The sequence below is a fragment of the Otolemur garnettii genome, unplaced genomic scaffold, assembly GCF_000181295.1.
Source record: "Otolemur garnettii isolate 467f Iridium unplaced genomic scaffold, OtoGar3 scaffold00180, whole genome shotgun sequence".
Classification (NCBI taxonomy): Eukaryota; Metazoa; Chordata; class Mammalia; order Primates; family Galagidae; genus Otolemur; species Otolemur garnettii.
Window position 1 is genome coordinate 1209557 of NW_003852575.1, and position 7900 is coordinate 1217456.

A 7900-nucleotide genomic window follows, 5' to 3' on the forward strand; every position below is an offset into this window, starting at 1 on the left:
ACTCCCTCGTGCTGTGTCCTCACCTGAGCTTGGTCTCCATGCAGACTCCCCTTGTGCTGTGTGCACACCTGAGCTTGGTCTCCAGGCAGACTCCCCTTGTGCTGTGTGCACACCTGAGCTTGGTCTCCAGGCAGACTCCCTCATGCTATATGCACACCTGAGCTTGGTCTCCAGGCAGACTCCCTCATGCTATATGCACACCTGAGCTTGGTCTCTAGGCAGACTCCCTCATGCTGTGTGCACACCTGAGCATGGGGTCCAGGTAGACTCCCTCATGCGGTGTGCTCACCTGGGAAATGCTGAGAACTTATTTATTTAGAAGCCAAAGGTAATAGAAAGCATGACTTTCTGGCTCCTCAGAGGACACACACTACCTGAAACTGAACACAGCAATGGCACAGCCAGTGGTCAGCACTCAGTAACCCCCTATTCTGTGCTGGGTATCTTGGTAAACAGGTTAGAGACATTATCTCCTGCCATCTTTGGAAGTAGGAAACCTCACAGTGACTTCCCTGAGGAGTGAAAAGCTCAGAGCTGCTGCTGTGAGTGGCCGAGTCAGGGCTCAGACGGCTCCACCTTGCTCTCCTCTCTCCCCTTGCAGTGGTCCCTGGGTGTCTGCCTGTCACTCCTGTCAGCCATCTGGTCAGCCTCTAGTTCTGCCTCAGGGATTCCCCTCAGCTCCCAGCTGTTCCCACATGTCTTCACTTTGTCAAGGCTCCACACACGTCACCTCTCTGAGTGGCCTCAGCTGAGCACCTGCGTCCAGACCTGCTCTCCCCTCTGCCTTGGGACTCTCAGTCTCAATTTCTTCGCTTCCCTTCATTTCTTTCATTCACATCTGTCTGTATGTCACACACATACTTTATGTAAAAGTATTTTTACTACCTTCCTCCCTCATAGAATGTAAGCTGCCCAGCGACTGTTAGCTGAGGGCAGCGTGGTGGGAGATGCCCGGCCCCTGGGCACCCTGCGTGAGTTATTCCTCATTCTCAAAGTGTGAGGCACACACAGCAAAGCTGCCCAGACACGGCTCTCCCAGGGTCCCTCAAGTTCATTTCTGTGAAGTGTGATGGCAGCAGGCTCAAGTCTCCTCGGTGAGACCATTTCCCCCCTGGCCTGCATGAGATCCTGTCCCATAGTGCCCTGTCAGCTCCCACAGGGCAGTTCAGAGTGCAGAGTGCTCGGTGGAGCACCACCCTGCCTTCTCACACCGCCTGCCTTGATCACTGTGTGGCTTCAGCAAACACAGGAAGCCAAGGGGACGCAGTCAGGTGTGAAAGGGGCATCCTTTGGTTCCTGACTGATCTTCAAGCACTTGGTGAGACTTTTAGAGCAGATGGTTATGGCATAGTCCCATGAGTGCCTTATGAGAGGGACAAAACACTTGTTAATGTTTATCAAAAGGCCAGAGGTCTGGTTTGAGTGTGGCAACTGAGGCCACCTCACTTGCTCCTGTGCCTTCGAACAGGGGAAGTTCCCACTAGATGGAAGAAATGGGAATGCGAACGTCCCAGTGATGTGAGTCCCAGTGCCCATTCTCAGTGTGTGGTACCCAAGTAAAGCTTGAGAACAGCGAGTGGAAGGGAGGACAGGGACTCTGTTGCCCATGACTCTGGCTGGGCATGAACGGGAGGAAGTAGAAACCCAAAGGCCCCTCCTCGCTCCCAAACCCATCTGTCCTGTCCTCTTTAAGAAAAACAAAACACGGTCTTAGTTCTCTAAGATAACAGAATAAGGAGTCGGGCTGCCCTGAAGGCTCTTTTCCTCTAGAATCACAGGTGTAAGCGGTAACGCCTGGTGCCACCTTCTGACTGGTGAGGATGTATTTCTGTGATGCCATCAATATGCTTTGATGTTGTCAATATTCTTTTCAATAGGGCCAGAGTTGAGGACTTTCTACATTAAGGAAATTATGTAGAAAACAAAAGAGACATTTATGTGGGGAAGAGGCAAAGAACCAGTTTAATCTGGTCAGAACTTTTAGCATTTCTTATCTGCAGTGCATGCCCATTCCGTGTAGCTTGAAGGGATGGAGGGACGGCTGTGCAGACCGGCTGCTCTTGAGTTTTGGTGTAAAGGCCAGTTTTTCCTTGGAGAAAAGGACTCTGCAGCTGTTCCCCCCTCCAGTTGCTTCATGCCAGTGCGAGCAGTTATTCAGTTAATGGTGTTGGTAAGAGACTAGTTGTGGCTGATTTTGCAAGTTGTGAATCTTACAGTTATTGGTCAAGTTTCATGTACATGTGTTCATACACACACAGATGAACACACACACACACACAGCTTCATTGCCCAATCCGGACCATTCTCCAGTGTGGCCATGAGGTTGCAGGACCCAGGAGCTGCATCAGCTGCCGCACCTGTCCCTCAGCACTAGCCCTGGGCCCTCCTTCAGCTGCACTTTGAGGACGCAGCTCTCTGTGCCCACAGAATTCTCCACGTCTTCTTCTGACTGGTTCACGTAGTTCCTACTAGTTAGACACCTTGCTGGGCATGCAATGCAAATCATACAGATAGCTGATGAAAAAAATGCAACCATTAATTATTCCTAAACATTTGTACGGTCCATCAACTACGTACAGATGCCCATGGCCTAGACCCGAAAGTGGTCCTAATCCTGATGGGAAGACTGGTACCAGATCAAACTGACAGGTAGAAAGCAGAAGACCTGGGGCTTTGTCTGTGTCCACACTGGGTTCTCCGACTTGGAATTCGGGTTTGAGAAGTGACTCCCTCAACCCTGTTTTTGAGACTCAGTATCTAGAGATACTCAATAAAGAAACTCAATAGAGAAACTCCTCAAATATCCTGAAAGAAGAATGTCTACCTTTGTTTGACACATTTACACTGCCTTTTCCTTCAGGACAGATTTAAGAAACCTGTCAGAATATATGCAAAGGAGCAGGGTCCAATTAAGTTTAAAAATTAATAAATGAGAGGCACGGACTAAAGTAAGAATTTAACAGACAGAATGAAACCAGGAGTGAAGTTGGCGTATATGTGCATATATATGCACATATAAATATACATACGTGTGTGTGTGTGTGTATACATATGTATACAGAGGGGGCCAAACATGTATGCACATTTTAGGACAGGAAAAACCTGTATTAAAGTTACAATGCTCAGTATATACAGATAACATTTATTATCTTATATACTGTATCTTGTATCTCTCGTAATTGCAGAAGTCCAACGTGACTTGAATGTTACTACTTTAATACAGTTTTTTCCTTTCCTAATATGCACCCTCAGCATATATATGTATATTTAAAAAGAATTTTCGGACTTTCAAATAATGCAGAATAAGAAGATCTGGGTGTTATTCAGGCCCAAGGTGGCAGCAGGCTTGCAAAGTGGCAATGATGTGATTCAGTCTCCAGTTGCATGATTCATGTCCGCCGGATGAAAAGAAAGCTGGTGTGGAAAAGATGCACCAGGCTATTCATCCTGAGTCTAGGGAGAGATGTGTTCCTGGTTGTAAAGAGGGCACTGGGCAGGGAATGAGAAAGTGTTCAACCAGTAGGCCCATCAGACGTCTGGGCAAGACTGGCGACTGTGCCCTCTCGCCGGGTGCTGCTGAGATGGTGAATCCACCTGTTTACTGGGTGTGCATGTCCGTATCTGTAGGGTTGGCATCTCGGAGGGCTGGCTAGGTCCTTACATCGTCATACGTACCATGAAACCAGCCTTAATAAGGGGGGCCTGAGAAGTGCAACCCAGCTAAATGGCTCTTTGTTGGCCTAGCTTAATCTGGAGGTACCCTGGGAAGTATTTTTCAAAGGGTACCAGAGGAGGTCAGAACACTTGCATAGGGTTACATGGGGAACGTAGGATGAGAACCACCCATTTCCAGCTGCTGTGTATCTGTTAACGTGCTCCTCCGGTGGTGTCGTGACCCACAGGTTGGAGAAGTTTTCATCTAGATAGAAGACAGCAGCCACACTTCACTTTAACAGATTTGAATTATTCTCAATAAAGGAATGATGGGTCAGTTTTAGAGGAGAGGAACACACAAAAAGAAAAGATAGAAATGACAAATAGCTCACATTGACAGTCTTAAAGTTGTTTTTTTTAAATAATTACCCATTTGGTAGAAAGAAAATTTGTCTTCTTAAAACTTTCCCTTCGGATATATTTTTGGGGCCTGTCATTTGTTAACAGACTAAATTATGTGAAGGCCACGTGTCCCCCCAACCAGGGGAAAACCTAGGAGGGGGGTTCAAGTGCCAGTGGAGGAAGCCCCTCGGCTTTGGGGGCTTGTTTGGGGATGGTGCTGAGCCCCCTTTACCAAGCACAGAAGCAGCCAGGGTCCATTTTACTGTGCCGCTATTAACAGCCAAAGACAATGTGGAACCACTAAGGAATTTGCCTTCTGGGTGCTTCCAATCCCACCTCCTGGAGGCTGTGAGCACAGACCACTGTTGAGAAACCATCAGTTCCCACCACACAATGGCACTAATATGCTCTAGATAGCTTCAGTTTCACCTGCCATCAGGGAAGGAGCTGTCCTTGTGCTGGGTGTGCCTCCCATCTTGATGAAAGCGGTGCTGGTCACTGTACCTTTTAGGTGTTGACAGCCTGCATGCTGATGTGCTAACCAAGTGGGCCAACAAAGGGGAAGGTACAGCTTTCATCCACTCTTCTTAAAAGTTGCAAAATGCTGACCGAAGTGCAATAGGGGCTCTGCTTTGAGCAGCTTGTCACATTTTGAAAGATTTTCCTTTTTTACTGTTTTTATTCCCTAAAATAGGTGCTAAAATGTTGAGCTAGTCATTGTTTCTACTTTTATTTTAAAACAATCCACTTTGAGCACAAATGCTTGTGGTAATCAGTAGTGTCAGGGATAAAGAGTGTCTACGTTCATCCCTCTACTTGTTCATTATTTCATTAATTTATTCATTCCTTCCCTGAGCATTTACTGTGTTCTAATTCCATGAATAAAAGCTCTCATGAGATTTACAGTCCCCTCTTCTTGGCCACCCAACTCACGGCTGCAGCAACTCACATTGCATCTTACTCAGATCCCCAGGCTCAGCCCCTCCTGCTCATTAGGGAGCATTCCCTGAATACCTATTACTCTTATGTTAGTCACTGAGGATGTGACCAGGGCCTGACAGATGCAGATAAGGCCCACCCACAAGGGATAGTTGATGACAGACGGGAAAACGTGTGATTAGGAACTCGAGTGAGTGATTCAGACGGATGTTTCAGAACAGCTGAAGAAGGGAGAGCACTGGAAAAGATGGGTCAAGAAAAGCTTCATCTGCACCTTCCTGATGTGATTCCTAAATCCTTTGCAGCCTGCACCGTTTCCTCTCATCACCCCCTGCTGTCCTGTGACATTGCCCAACTCATATGCTACATTTTCACAACCCAGGTCTGCATCCATGCTGCTCTCTCTCCTCGAAGGCCCATCCCCCTTTCTTTGCTGACAAATCCCTCTCATTCTTCATCTTTGAAGTTCATTTTGTCCAGGGAGCCATGCTGGATCCTCTAGCAAATTCATTGCTTCTCTTATGACAACGTAACCATTCTTATTACCATACTTTATTTTGTTTTGTGTTCTATTCTCTAATGCATCTGTAGACTTAAATAAATACGGACATTCCACAAAGGTTTTGAGAAGCCTTGCGAACTAAACTGTGGATAAACATATGCCCCAAACTGCTGATCAAATAGAAACTGGGAATCACTTCTAAGGCACTTAAAAGTATAGGAGGACTCAAATGTCTATAGCAGCACAATTCACAGTTACAACGATGTAGAAACAAACCAAATATCTATTAATACACGAGTAGATTAATGAAGTGTGGTATTTGTGTGCTGTGGAGTACTACTCAGCCGTAAAAAGGTCATCTGGTATCTTCTGTAACAACCTGGATGGAACTGGGGACCATTCTTCTAAGTGAAATATCATAAGAATGGAAAAACAAACACCACATGTTCAATACGAAATTGGAACTAGTTGATCAATTCTTACATGCACATATGGAAATGAAACTCAACAGAAATCAAGTGGGAGGGGGTGTGAGTAAATTCACACCTAACTGGCACAGTGCACGCTTTCTGGGTGAAGGGAACACTTACTTATAACTTTCACTTAAAATGTGTAAAAACAAATTATGTAACCAAAATGTGTATACCCCTGTAATATTCTGAAATTAAAAAAAAATAGACCTAAAAAAAAAATAACAAATGGAAAACTGAAGGAAGAATGTAGCCATGTTGGCCACAAGCTTGGCCAAGATGCTCTTGTTAAGCTCCAGGAGGGCTTTGAGCTTCCTAGCAGGTGACATAAAGAGTGATTTGGGGAAATAACTCCTACTTTCAACAAGAAGTTTTGCAGGGAGGGCAGTGTCTGTATTAGTGTGGAATCTCAACAGTGGGACCCCCAAATCTAGCACAGGCTCTGTGGGGGCAGAGAGCCAGCCACCTCTCACACACTGGGCACTACAGCTCGACAGTCTGTCTGTCTGGCATTCTCTATGAATGCAGTGTGAGTCACCAGAGAACAGCTCAACACAGGCAGAGAAGATACACCCAGGGTGAGTGTTTGGTGACCTGGTTTCATGTAAAGACAGAGTTTTGGTTCTCAGAGTAGTAGAGGACTGCATAGCTCTCCCATGATTCTCCCTAAACATGAAATTCTTGAGCTGGGCTTTGAAAACAGACAAGTGACAAGGAATAGAATATAGCCCTGATGGCCGATAACACTATTTTTATCTTCTTAGCTTAATTATCTTTAAGCCTGCCTATTGTACAAGATTATAAGCTTCATAAAGTGGCAATTCTTTTATTTTTTTTCTTTTTTGAGACAGAGTCTCACTTTTGTCACCCTGAGTAGAGTGGAGAGGTATCATAGCTCACAGCACCCTCAAACTCTGGGGCTTGAGCAATCCTCTTGCCTCAGCCTCTCAAGTAGCTGGGACTATAGGTGCCCACCATAATGTCCAGCTATTTTTTTTTCTATTTTAGTATTGATGGGTCTTGCTCTTGCTCAGGCTGGTCTTGAACTCCTGAGCTCAAGCAATCCACCTGCCTCCGCCTCCCAGAGTTCTGGGATTACAGGCATCAAGTAAAGTGGCAATTCTGTCCTTTACATTCTTAGTCAGCAAAGTGGCGAACATGTGGCCTGTGTACAGGGGACGGTAAATGTGTTTTACTGAGTTAATGATAATCCAGATCTAGTTGGTGGGAATCTCTGAATCCTGGGAGTTGTAAGATTACTAGTGACCTAAGTTCAACATCTTCCTTTGTCAAAATTGAGACTTGACAGGTGAAATACCTTTCCCAGGACACGCACACAGCTGGGTGAGCCTGGAATAGCCAAAAATAGACAATTTTGGTTTGTTTCAGTCTGTGCTTAACTGTGATGCTACCAGGACATCCTCACAGCAGCACTAGGGGGTCCAGCGCTTAGAGTAAAGGGGCTTTTATCATGGTCACAGCCCTTGAGTGCTGCACTCTGCCATTTGTTGCCTTTGGGATGTGGGAAGTTATATCGTCTTGTGAATCCTCAGTTTCTTCATCACCAACATAAAGGTGGTAGCAAGCCTGGTTCCTATGGTGCTGTCTGAATTAAATGCAACAATGTCTGTAAAGTGTTTATGCCGTACCTGGGAGAGAGTAATGTTTTTAAAAAATTGTAGCTATTGTGTATATATATATATATATATTTGGGTCTGGGACTTGGGAGGGATCCTTAGACTTTGGAGATAGATTTGCAGACATAGGCTGATTTCTGTGTCTCCACAAAAAGCTATGCTGAAGTCCTGGCCCCAGAGCTTTTGAATGTGACCTTATTTGTTCATAGAGGCTTTGCAGATTTAATCAAAATAAGATGAGGTCATTGGGTAAGCCTAATACAATGACTGGTGTCCTTACAGAAAAGGGATATGGG

General features: G+C 45.6%; 1 protein-coding gene across 3 annotated transcripts in view; it reads left to right on the forward strand.

Moving 5' to 3' along the window:
* The window catches only part of ERG (ERG, ETS transcription factor), a 189187-nt gene that overhangs the window by 151493 nt on the left and 29794 nt on the right, over nt 1-7900 (forward strand). The window lies entirely within an intron of this gene.